Raw genomic sequence first — 13,138 nt, forward strand, 5'->3', positions numbered from 1 at the left:
CCATCACTGAGTCTCTTCGGGCTTTGTGAGTCGTTGAAGTTTAGTGACTAGACTGGAACGCAGTGTTCCACGTTGGTCACATCGTCTGTTCCTAATGACGCCCAGCCTTGCCTTTTGACTGCAGCAAGCAATAAACAAAGTCAAAAAGTGTGAAAGTAGGGAAGAAATTGAGAAAGCCCAGAGGATTTGGGGAAGAGCAAATGGGACTACATGAAAGGCAAACATTGCCTCTTGCAAAACACTTTGAACTGGCTACTAACGCATTCCATAATTCCTTAAATCTTCGTTGTGACCACAATTAAGCTTTCTGGAGTGTCGAAAAGAGTAAGAACAAAACCAACATCCTACTTTACCTAGGAATGATCCTGTTGTAATTTACAGTGAAGAGCTCTGGTGAGAATTTGTCTCTGTTGGATACCAACAATGCAGAGTTTACACAAACCACACTTCTAATGTGGGATGAGAAAATCTGGGACCTAATTTAGCACCATGAAATGAGCTCTGCTGCCCAGACTGGACTACACTACTAATCTGGAAAGTTCTACCTTGGCATTGAATTCTCTCCTCTGCCCTCCTGACCCAGTGGTAAAAGTTAACCTAAATTTAGTGAGATCAGTTAGAGAGGGTCTGTGTCATCATTGACAGTCCTGTGCAAAAGTTCGGGTTAAAATTTATCATAATTAGCATTGGGAGTGATCCTGCAAAATTCACTAAACAAACATTTATCAAGCCCCTTAGAAACTGTGCTAGGTGCTAGAGAAATAATAATGAGCAGAATCGTCTCCGCCTGTGTGGAGCTTATAATATAGTGAGGAAGCAGATGTCAATCAAATGAGTATGGTAAGGACAGGAAAGGGGAGCCCTTTTATTCTCTAAGAGCGCAACCCTGAGAAAGTGATGATGGACCTAAAATCAGAATGGGTCTTTTGCTGAGTTCCTTTTTCTCAGCAAAAGGAACTGCGCCTGCAAAAGCGTAGGTGAGAGCATGCCAAACGTGGGGGAATAGAAGAAACCCCATGTGACTGAACCAAGTTGAAACAAAATAGGAGGAAAAAAAAAACGAGAATGAGAGAGAGGCCAGACCACACAGAATCTCAAGGAGAAATAGGAAGCCTTTGGGGTGTTTGAAGAAAAGGGATAGCATGATCTGATAAGTATTGTTTAAAAGAATTGAGGTGGGGAGAGATAAATTAGGAATTTGGGGTTAACAGGTACACACTACTATATATAAAATAGATAAACAACAAGGACCTACTATATAGCACAGGGAACTATAGTCAATATTTTGTAATAACCTATAGTGGAAGAGAATCTGAAAAAGAATATATATGTATGTATGTATTACTGAATTACTTTGGTGTACATCTGAAACATAAATCAACTATACTTCAACTAAAAATAATTTAAAAATTTTAAAATAAATTTTAAAAAATAAGAGATAAATAGAAAGAACCACCCAGACTGCTCTGTGGAGAATATTGTGGGAGGCAAGAGAAAATGCCTGTGGACTTACTCAGAGGTTAAGGCAGTTGTTAAGAAAGATGAACCACAGTGCTGGCTTGCCTAGTATGATTTTTAAATTATAGACTGTTAGGTGGCCCAAGCCTGTGTACCATAACACAGTTAAGATGTCTTCCTGCAGGAACAGGTGCAAATGACTGTTGTACCACTCAGCTTGACTGACACCCTCTGTGAGTGTTAATACTTTGGGATCTCAGGCATGATGTGATTTTTCTTAGTGTCTACTTGGGATTTCCATCTCCGAGAATTATTTCCAGCAATAAACCAATAACTGGTTTACCTCTCAGGTCTGGTCAATTCTGAACCATGGGTCTTAAGTACCCTATTGGTCTTTGAGAGTTTGTTTTTTATTGGCCTACCTCTTGACACTCATTTTGCCCCAGGAGAAGAACCTGTTTTCGATCAACGGATTCTAAGAAAGTTTGATTTTATTTGGTACCTTAGGAAGATGGAAGAAGGTAATTTTGCATAAGAATATAAAAGCTTGCTGTTCACATATTATAGAGTGGGTTCCTGAAGTTGGTGAAAGGTTAGAAAAGGGGTTTTTATATAGGCTTAAAAATTTTATAACTTTTCTCCGGTATTATAGTATGGAATAAAGAAAATTGTTAGCACCCATAATTCAACCACTCCCCCCCAAAAATCACTGTTTATGTATGACTAAAATTTTTCCTTTTTCATTCCTTAAAAATTTAGGAATATGTATGTATATCTTTTTTTTAAACCTCCTTTTGAAACTTAATATTATATGATAGTCTTATGTCAATAAATTGTTTCTGAAAACATGGCTTTTAAGCTTCCATAACATTCCCTCATATGAATGTACTATTTTTTCCAATTTGATAAGTCTAAAATAATATTAATTTTCATTTCTTTGATTAGCAGGTATAACTAACTTTTCATACATTTACCACCCTCCATATTTCTTATTTTATTACTTATGCTTTCATATTGATTTATCAAGATTTGCATTTGATTCAATCTTTTCTTCATTTTTCTTAAAATTTCTTAATTTTTAAAAATGAACTCTCAATATTTGGAGGATATCAATCTGTTTTCTATAATATTTGTTCTATTTTCCCTGATTTGGTGATTGTCTTTTAATTCTGTTGAAAATATTTTTGACAAACAAATTTGTAAATTTTTGTGGCTCGAAGTCTATCACATGTTTCCTTTGTGATTACTTTTTAGCTGTTCGTTCAACAAGTACTTATAGAGTGTTATGTGTTTAGGCACTAAGCAAGATACTAGGGATAAAACAGAAAACAAGACAGAGATGACTTTGCCTCCTCAGAGCTTACGGCCTAATGAGGGAGACAGACAAACAAAACCCAGGCCATTTTATAAATAATATAGCTTATTGTAAACTATGCAGGAGGAAGTACAGAGTGTTTGAGACACTTAATCTGGATTTTGGGGGTAAGGGAAGGCTTCTGAAAGAAAGCGGCTTCCTAGCTGAGAATGAAGAGACAATGGCAATGTGAACTGGGGCAGAGGAAACAGTATTTGTGAAGGTTCAGTCACCTAAATGCTAAATGCGCTCTATGCCTAGAGCACGGGTGTGTGTGTGTGTGTGTGTGTGTGTGTGTGTGTGTGTGTGTGTGTGTATGCGCCATGGGGTGAGGGGAGCAGCGATCAACAGTATGAGCAGAGGACCCCTGGGGAGGCTGCTGCCGTGGTCCAGGAGAGAAGTAATGATGATGGGCAGGGAATGTGCTATATAACTCATGCCTTTTCATTTGACAAGCAGTGCTTCAGCTGTATATATTACGTTCTTATGCACATCATACTGTCTAAAGCAAAATGATTTATTTAGGTTTATTGTTATGTCCATTCTTGGGTCAGCATCACTGGCCCAAGATACAGCATCACTGTATCTACTGGTTTTGAGTTTTACGAAACATTTAAACCAGTAGGGCATGTACCCTCTGATCACTTTTTACTTTCAAAATCTACTCTTGCCAGTGTGTTCTCTTAGATAAATTCAAAAATGATTTTGAAAAGTTTGAAGAGTATATGCATATATATAACATATGTGTGGGTAAATACATATCTGTATACGTGTATATGTGTGTAAGTGTGTGTTTACATATACACACACACTCGCGTGCACACACACACACATAAAATTCCCCATTGGTAATTTGATTGGGAATGTGATAAACCCATAGGTCAGTTGTGGAAGAAATGGCATTCATTTTAGTATTGAGTCAGCCCATCAGGAAGCATTGAACTTATTTGAATTATCTTTTATATTTCTTGTCAAAACCTTACAAATTTTTTCATATAGGTCCTCACATTTAGGAGGGTTAGGGTTATTCTTATGCATTTTATAATTTTAGTTTTTCATTATGATTGGATCTTTTTTCCATATCTTCTCTCTGATATTACTGAAATATAGGAAAATACTATACTAATGTGTGTATATTTTCTATTTAACTCATTGTAATTAATTATGAGTTTTTAGTTGATTGTAAGAGTTTATAATCATGGTGTCTGTAAATAGTAATAATTTTTCTCCTTCTAATAGTTGCATCTAATTTCTATTTGATGTCTTACAATATTAATTATAATTTCTAGTAAATAATAATGATAACAGTGAGCATCTTCTCTTAATACCAATTTTAAGAAGAATGCCTCTTTGTTTAACATAGTTCAAAGTATATTCTGTGAGAACTAATAAAATAAACTTAGGAAATGCTCCAAATGAAATCCTGTCCCTCAGGGGTTCATAATTTATATTAATGTGTTAAGAGTCTGAGATCTGCAGTAAAGAAACATTCTACTGAGTTTGAGCATTTCTAAAATTCATTTGACCTCAGAAGTATTCTTCTCTCATTTGGAAATTTACATCAGTTATGACAATCAATTTGATCTTACTTTTTTCAATATTTTGTGCATCCTTATCTCTGTCTTTTTGCCATGTGGACTATGGTTTGGTTTTGCTATTATTTTTTTCCAATAATTTAGAGGACTGTCATTCTCTTTTTTTAAATCTACAAATGATTGCACTTAAGATTTTTCAAAACGTTTCTACCTATACTTTATGCTTACCAAAGTCAAAGACAGGAACATCCACTTTTCTAATCAAGTTCAGAATGAAATGGTGTGATTGAATTATTCCTTCACAGATGAGAAGTTTAATCCATTTTTACTTCCTTCCAACACTTTTCTCAGTATTTATAAGAATAATTTAACATTTTCTTTCAAGTTACTGTCAGTATTTTATATTACATGACTTCTCTTTCATGAATTATGTTACCTGCTCAGCAGGTAATCATTTACAGTATATTCCTGGACAGTTCTATGGTTATCTGATTTCTGTGTCCATAGCTATTGTCATTTTACAACACAAGTTACTGATTTTTGACTTCTTATTTTAATTCGTCTCTCAGGCAGCTAAAAGATGTCTTCAAGAATTATTGTAAGTAGGGCAAGTAGGTCATATATATATATTTTTAATGCCTTGGTTAGCATGAACAAATTTCTGTCAGATTTCAACATAATGATTTGTCTGGGTATAAAATTCTTATCTCACCATCTTTCTTGCCTTTCGTATTTAGTCATGTGGTAGAAAAATTGAGCTCATCCATATTTTTGTCTCTTAGTCATCAGTTTTTCTTCCTGGATTTTATGGGTTTTACAATCTAATTCAAATATTTTATCATAATATATCTAGGTGTGAGCTCTTTTTACTGATTTTGCATAGTACTTGCCGAATCAATTCAATTTCCAGAGTCAGATCTTGCATTAGCACTGGGAAGGTTTTTTAAAAATTTTTTTATAATTTTTGAATATTTCTTTGGTTATATTTTCTTTACTCTCTTTTTCTTTTTTTTAATTGAGGTATAGTTGAATTACAATGTTGTGTCTTTAAAAAGATACAAATGAACTTATTTACAAAACAGACTCAGACATAGAAAACAAATTTATGGTTACCAAAGGGGAACGGGGGATAGGAATAAATTAGGAGTTTGGGATTAACAGATACACACTAGTAAATGTAAAATAGATAAATAACAATGACTTACTGTATAGCACAGGGAAATATATTCAATATTTTGTAATAACCTATAATGGAAAAGAATATTTTCTTTTTTAAAATATATTTTTAAAAATTTGAATGCTTTTTTAGAGATGTAATTTACATCTGATAAAATACAGAGATTCTAAAGTGGATAGTTTTAGCAGTTTTGCCAAATGCAAATATCTGAGTAACCCACATCTCTATCAAGATACAGAACATTTCCATCATTCCAGAAAATTCCCTCATGTTCTTTCCGAGGCAATCGAACGACTAGAAGTAACCACTGATCTGATTTCCATCACCTTAGATTAGTTTTGCCTGTTCTGCATATCATATAAATGGAATCTTACAATATTATGTATGAGACTTCTTTCACTTTTTTCTAATGTTTTTTGAGATTTGTCCATGTTATTGCTTATATCAGTAATTCATTTCACTCATTGCTGAGTAGAATTCTATTATATGAATACACTGCAGTTTGTTTATTGATGTTGCTATTTGTGGATACCTGGGCTATTTCCAGTTTGGAGCTATTAATATTCTTGTAAGGGTTGTTGTGGACATATTTTTCACTTCCTTTGTATAACTAATTACCTGGGGTGGAATTTTGAGGTCAAAGGGTGGGAATAGGTTTAACTGGTAAGAAGCTACCAACAGTTTTCCAAAGTGGTTGTGTAAAACACCCCTACCAGCCATGTGAGTTTCAGCTGTCCTATAGCCCCACTACCATACGGTGTTGTTACTCTCATTTTAGTTGTCCTATTGGGTATGTAGTGGTATCTCATGGTGATAACTCTTCTCTTTTTCATGAGTACAAATTAACACTGATTTGATTCTGTTACCCATTTTATGTATCTACCATCTCTTACCGCGTTTATTCCTTTTAGGGAGTACAATGTGTACAGCTTCTATATTTTAGGGAGTGTCTGATTCTGTTTCTTATAGTGTCAGTTTTACCTCTTACTGCCTTCAGTGGACATATTAATACTATTATTAATGCTATTCCTTTTTGCTTCCCTACAATCCCTCCTTATCTCACCCAGCACCTTTTCTTCTTTCATCCCTTTATCTTGGAATGGCTACCTGTCCTTTTCCACAGTGTCCTTTTTCTACATCCGTTGAGGTGAGAAACAGTTTTCTAAAATTGTCTTTGAGATGATGTTTCAGTTCCCTTGTTATGCACTTTTTCCACTAGCTATGCTATTTATTTTTCATGTTTATTCATCCAGGAATGAAAATCAATCTCCTTAGACCCAATATTTGTGAACACATAGCATGTGCAGTGTGTTCCTGGCCTGCTCAATATGTACTGGGCTGTAAGTTTTCTGGTCCACAGCTGGAGGGCAGAATGACCTGTCCTAGTTCAAGATCAGCTCCTGACAAGAATGCCGCTGATAGAGCTCTGTGTATTCAGTTAGGACCTTCTCTTCCCCCACTGTCTATTCTCCTGCACTCAAAATAGAGAACACAAAAATTCATCATCTTTAGAAGGCCCTTCTTCCATGGACTCTTCCTTTCTCCCCTGTAGCCTTTTCTTATTGAATGTGTGTTCCAGGATTCATTGTGCCACTACTCAGTCTTGTAACATCCAACTTCATTGATTTCTGGGGATTGAGATTTTTATACAGATATGGAAAGGGCACCCGGCTGGGTTGAAGATGGTTCCATTTAGCAGAGGGATAGCTGTACAGTTTTCAGGAAAGGAACGAACACACTCCCTACCTTCTTTGAAGCCAACAGTTTGGCTTTGTTTCTAGCAGCAAATCACATGTTGCTTAATAATGATGATTCTCAATTCAGTGCCATGGGTTATGTTCATCTTAACATTTCAAGTTTCTGACTATAGACTGACTGTAGGTCTTGGTTTTGGGTATTTTTTAGTTTTCCTTCTCTCCCCTCCTCCACCCCATGTCTTTACAAGTAATCAAAAATAGGGACATCTCTCCAGAAATCTAGTAAGTGTCTTTTTAAATTCTTTCCAGTTTTAAGATTTTATCATTCTATATATTTCCCCCACAAATCTTGACTATACCTTCAGTTTAATCAAATCCAAGTTTGTATGAACAACTAAAATGTTTCTCTGTTTTATACACATAAATAACGGCAAATACATAATGAACCCTCTAGAAGTCTTTAGCATTTTCAAGTGCTGTCTCACCAAGAAAACCCTTTTACAGATGACCAAATGTCCTGGGGAAAGGGGTGAGAGGAAGGTGGTTAATCATATTTTTGTTACTTTCTTAAAAAGGTGATTAGGTGTATGTCTGGAAAGATGTGGCATTATCATCTCTGAATGACACTTGAATTCAAGTCAACTAATCTTCACTGAGGTCCTGTGATGTATCAGGCACATTCTAGAAATTAGCCATATAGAGATGTGTAAGACACAGTCTCCTACACTGGGTAATTCAAGTTCTTCCTTTGACCTCTACCACTGTCATGTATGGAAATGGTGAGTCCAGTCTTTGGAATTGGGAAGAGTCTCCTATATTGTTTAAAAATCTTTTGACTCTCATGCAAATGTATTTTTTAATCTCTTAGAATTATGCCCTTTATGTCTACCAGGAAAGCTTTTGACTCTGGAATTATATTGCATTGTTCCTTGGGGATGCTAAGATTGAGGAGGTGAGAGTCTCTGAAGAATGACACCAAAAGGCTCAGAAACTTAAGACTAAATCCCAGCACAGCTCTATGGGCATTTTGTAGGTACCCTCTGCTGTGTACAGTGAAAAATCCCAAAACCTGCTCCCTCAGGAAATAGATCTACCCTAGTCATAAGATTCAAAATGTAACTAAGCATTTCATCATTGCTAATGAGTATGTATTATATACTCTCAGCCCAGGATACTTTTCTAATCCAGAAGTAAGACAACAATGTTAATTTCCAATCTTCTTTTGAGAGAAAAGTTTCACACAATTAGCCTTTGAAATATATATTCCCTAAAGTACCATGAAAACATTGTCCCAAAAAACAGTGTTTCTAAGAAACACGCATGTCCTCATCTTGATGATTTTTCTTATCACAACCAATAAAAATAAGAGCTGTGTTGTTCTCTTAATGACCCTCAGAAAAATCAATCTCAACTTTCTCAATATTGGCTTACAACACCAAGGATACCAAACAAAGAGAAAGGTTCAAGGAGAGAAAGATTAACTACCTGCCCAAAATATTTAGTACAGCAATTCTGAGCTCTTGGTAAAGTCTCAAATTTCCCATGTTTGCCCACTAGATGAAGAGAGGATCTTTGTTATTAGGAAACCATATTCAAGAAGTTAGTCCCACTAATACTCCATATAAATTATTGCTGTCTTGACACAGATGTTTGAAAAGTTATTAGCAAAGCTGTGTTAGACTAGCACAAAGCCCCCATCAGATCTACATTAACACCTCCAGCCACTGGACCATCATTTAGTAGGTATCTGCTTCCCTCTGCACCATGAGTGGTGGACAGTACTTCACACCACAAATGGGCAGAATGATCCAAAGTTTTGGCACCATAGGATGCTATCTGCCTTCTTGTGATGATTTCAGACACAACCTAATGACACTTTGCCATGGTAGGAGCTCAAGAAATGTTGGTCTCTCACCTCTTTTCTTCTACTTAGTGGGTCTTGCTAGTTACATCCTCAGGAAAATGTCCTGCTGAGCAAGGCATCTTCTGTCACCACTGTCACCTCTGGCATAACCAGATATTTGATGGTACCTAAAGAATTTTTTAAACCATACTTTGCCAAAAGCCCAACCTCTATAGCACAAGAATCTACTTTGAGTTTTCTATTGCCTGTTGAAAAGGACAGCTCAGTCTTTCTAAAAGGATTGTTCTCAAACCAGGGAGCATATGAGGCAACATGTCAACAAGGTGGCCTCGTAACTGGTGCTCCTTCCAGGGCCAGATGAAAGATGTGGTTGACTCAGATCCTCTCCTGTCCCCACTGCCCTTTGGGGCGGGATCTATCCAGGACACAGCCGACAATGAGAAGTCATCAGGGATTCATAATGTGTTTAAGAGCAAAGCCACGAATGGGGTCATTATGCACCATCCCCCATATTGTCAGAAGACAGATGCTCCATTAACAGAGAAACTTCCACTGACATTTCCAGGGACACATAAAATAATTGCCACTTGAATGTTTTTTTCAGGCTTTCAAAGGAGTGTAGGAGTGGCCTAAGGCTATACTGCATTCATGTCTTTAGTCAAGGTTTCATTGTTAGTATATCTTGTATTATTAGTTTATATTCAAAGTGATGCCCTCATGTATTTTTCTAACGGAGAAAGGAGCCCTATTATGATCACCATTCTTAAGAGACTTTCGTAAAACATATTCATTTATTCTTTCAATCATTTGCAAGCAGCTCTTGCCTGCCCACCATGTTGGATGCTATGCTAGGCACCAAGATGAAAAGGTGACCACTCTCTACCTTCCAGAAGCACACAGTCTAGTGGAGGACAGAGCTGTAATACAGTCACGGGTAGAAGTGAGGGCACTTATTGAAGAAGCAGGAAGAGAGTAAGGAGGAGATTCTATCGAGGAAATGGCACACACAAACTTACAGTGATTCACATGTCCCTAATATTTTGGGCAACTGCAAGTAGTCTGATGGGCAGAACATAAAGAGAAGAAATAGGAAGTGACAGCAAGTGTGGCTAAAAAAGTAGGTTGGGGTCAAATGGTAAAGAGCTTTGAGTACTGTGCTAAGTGGTTTGATCTGTGATTTGGGGGAGTCACAGTTAGTAGAAGACTTGAAGTCAGGTCTCTTGATTCAGAGGCTTAGTTTTCTCTGCTAGATTACACTCATCCCTCCAAAAGCTAGGGACCACCACCCTGGATTTGACTAAAGATCACCCAATGGAAATATATAAATTACCTGTTAGAAGCAATAGGTGAGTTCTCTTATTATTATCTCCATTTTACAGATGAGGAAACTAAAGCATAAAGAAGTTAAGTAATGTGTCCAATGTCACACAACTAGTTAGGTGAACCCAGGCAATCTGACTGCAGAGTCTGTAGTTTTAACAAAACTTTATCTTCCTTTGATCTAGCAAACTTTATGCATTTGTCTGTGTTCTACTGATGCTAGTTTTTACAAGTAAAGGCTGCCTTCCAGGACAGTTTTGATAACTGGCCAATTTTGAAACTGAAAGGATTAATGCTGGGGTCCCCAACCCCTGGTACCGGCCCATGGCCTGTTAGGAACTGGGCTGCAGAGCAGGGGGTGAGCGGCAGGTGAGCGAGCGAAGCTTCATCTGCCACTCCCCATCGCTCCCCATCACTCTCATTACCGCCTGAACCATCCCCCCCACCCCGATCCCGTCCGTGGAAACATTGTCTTCCACAGAACTGGTCCCTGGTGCCAAAAAGGTTGGAGACCGCTGGATTAATGCTTATGATAATACAAGCCTCAGGGTCAAGGAATGAAGGATAATCCCTAGTCATGTCTCCAGATATCTTTTTCTTACCCTTTCATGGCTATATGAAACCAGATATCTGGAACTGGTTTCCTGTTAAGCACGGAGAAGTACTAGAAAGATCTCAAAGGAATCTTAACAGATTTGATGAGCCCTCTGAGATGTTACAAATACTGCAATTGCACTTACTATGCAAGACACTGAAAGGTAAAAGCTAAAAATCTAAGAGAGAATATTATGTGCCTAATAAATACTGGTTGTTTGGTTTTGTTTAAATATTCATAGAGTGAATAAAAAAGACATTGGAGTGTAAGCTGAAGTCAGAACCGGACAGACAGGTCCTGCAAGTGTTTCTCTTTATGCGTTGATATTAATAACATCCAAACAGGCCTTAGGGCTGTCTTCTTACTTTGCCCTTACCAGAAGAGTAGGATATCATTTTTCTTAGAAGCCCAGATGTTAAGTATACTCTTATAACATCACTCAAATTTTGTGATTTTTACAAATCAGCTACTGTGTTTTGAGTATCCCCAGCTTTTCAATACCTTACTAAGAATCAGGATTTGCTGGAAGTTCAACATCAAAGATTTATTGTGCGGGAGGAGGGAGGCTTTAAAGGCTAGAACCAGAACAATGGGAATTGTTACAGCAGGACCTATCTAGCAATCTAAAGAAAAGCGTTCAAATTAACTAGGATTGTGATAACTGCAGCTGCTAAGTGAAGTACTCACCTCCCTTTCCCCTGAAGTGTTTGAGCAGAGACTGAATAACTATTGGAGGTTTGTGCTAAGGCAGAGCAAGAGCATGATGTCTGAGGCTGGACGAGAATGGTCTCAGAAGGTTTCTCTAGCTCTAAAGTATGAAATAATTTACAAGTACTGGCCTGCACCAAGACCTTAGTATTCTGTTTTATCATGCTCACCCATCCCATATGGAAAAAGATATTCAGTCCACTTTTTGGAAGTAGTTGTCATCTTCATGTCCATCTTTATACCTCCAAAATTTTCATGTACTTTGAGTTAGATATAGATATAGATATATAGATTTTTATGTCTGTGTGTGTATATGGCACATACCTTTAACAGTATTTCATTAATCCTCTGATCATATTTACAAGGTAGAACATGAAGAAGTATTTCTATGATTATATTATAGACGAAAACCCAGGACCCAGCGTCTTTCCATGTCCTTCTGTCTCCAATGCTTATTGGTAATGGCCCTCTGGATAGTCCTTTAGTTTACATGTGGACACTTTGTTTGGTTTTAATTATAATAAAAACTCCTTAAGAGGAGGGGCCATGAGGCATTTGGATTACTTTCTATGGGGAGATTTTATCTTTTGTTTTGTTACCGTAGAATTTGTTGTTCATAGTCCGAAGGAGACACACGATTTACATTTGATGAAGCAGCTACAAGTCAAAGTGTCCCAATAGCAAGACAAATTTCAGACAATGTGATGCTACATGACAGAAGTAACAAGATAAACGTGAAAGGTGGACTTCCCTCCATATATAAGCTCTCTCCTGGGTCGGATGATATATTTCTCAGAAGCACTTGCCAAACTGGATCCAGCACTTGTTGCCTTAGGGAGGCTGTATAAAGCAGAGGTAACTGCTAGATGGAAAAGAGAGTTGGTTTGTTTTCTTTTTGCAATGTTGAGAGGTAGTGATAATGGTGCGGCTAGGTCCTGCTGGAGAGCCTGAAAAAAAAGATGTGAAGTCTTCTACTTGGAGATGAGTTCAAATGAAGAGTCAACTTCTTTCTGCTTTGGCTTTCCTTGTACAAGAAATCTCACTCAAAGATCAACTACATATGTTGGGGGTCATGGTTTTGCAAGAGAATGGGCCATGTTCTCCCAAGTCAATGGTTTCCCTAAGAACTGAGTGTCTTCTTAGAACTGCCAGAGCTCCCAGGCATCTTGGTAGACACTAAATTAAGTGAGCTCATTCCCTAGTGCCTGTCTGTGTTCCAGGCAGCATGGGTCTTATCTCTTGTCATAAAGATTCATCTGTAGTACTCATTAGTCATTCTCCAGCTATTAACTTAGGCAAGCACACATCAGTGCTAGCTGCCCTTCTCTTTCACTGCTGAGATGACCCCCCATAATTAGCCTGTGCCAACTCTGCTGAAGATTCCACCCTTTTTTGGTCCAGGTAATTATCACTTCCTCTCTTTCATCTTA

At 37.4% G+C, this 13,138-nt stretch overlaps 1 protein-coding gene across 3 annotated transcripts in view; it reads left to right on the forward strand.

The window, feature by feature from the left end:
• Nucleotides 1-13,138, forward strand: part of PRLR (prolactin receptor) — a 206,427-nt gene that overhangs the window by 39,097 nt on the left and 154,192 nt on the right. The gene's annotated exons all lie outside the window — the stretch shown is intronic.

Source organism: Balaenoptera physalus (genome assembly GCF_965194825.1).
Source record: "Balaenoptera physalus genome assembly, chromosome: 3".
Classification (NCBI taxonomy): domain Eukaryota; kingdom Metazoa; phylum Chordata; class Mammalia; order Artiodactyla; family Balaenopteridae; genus Balaenoptera; species Balaenoptera physalus.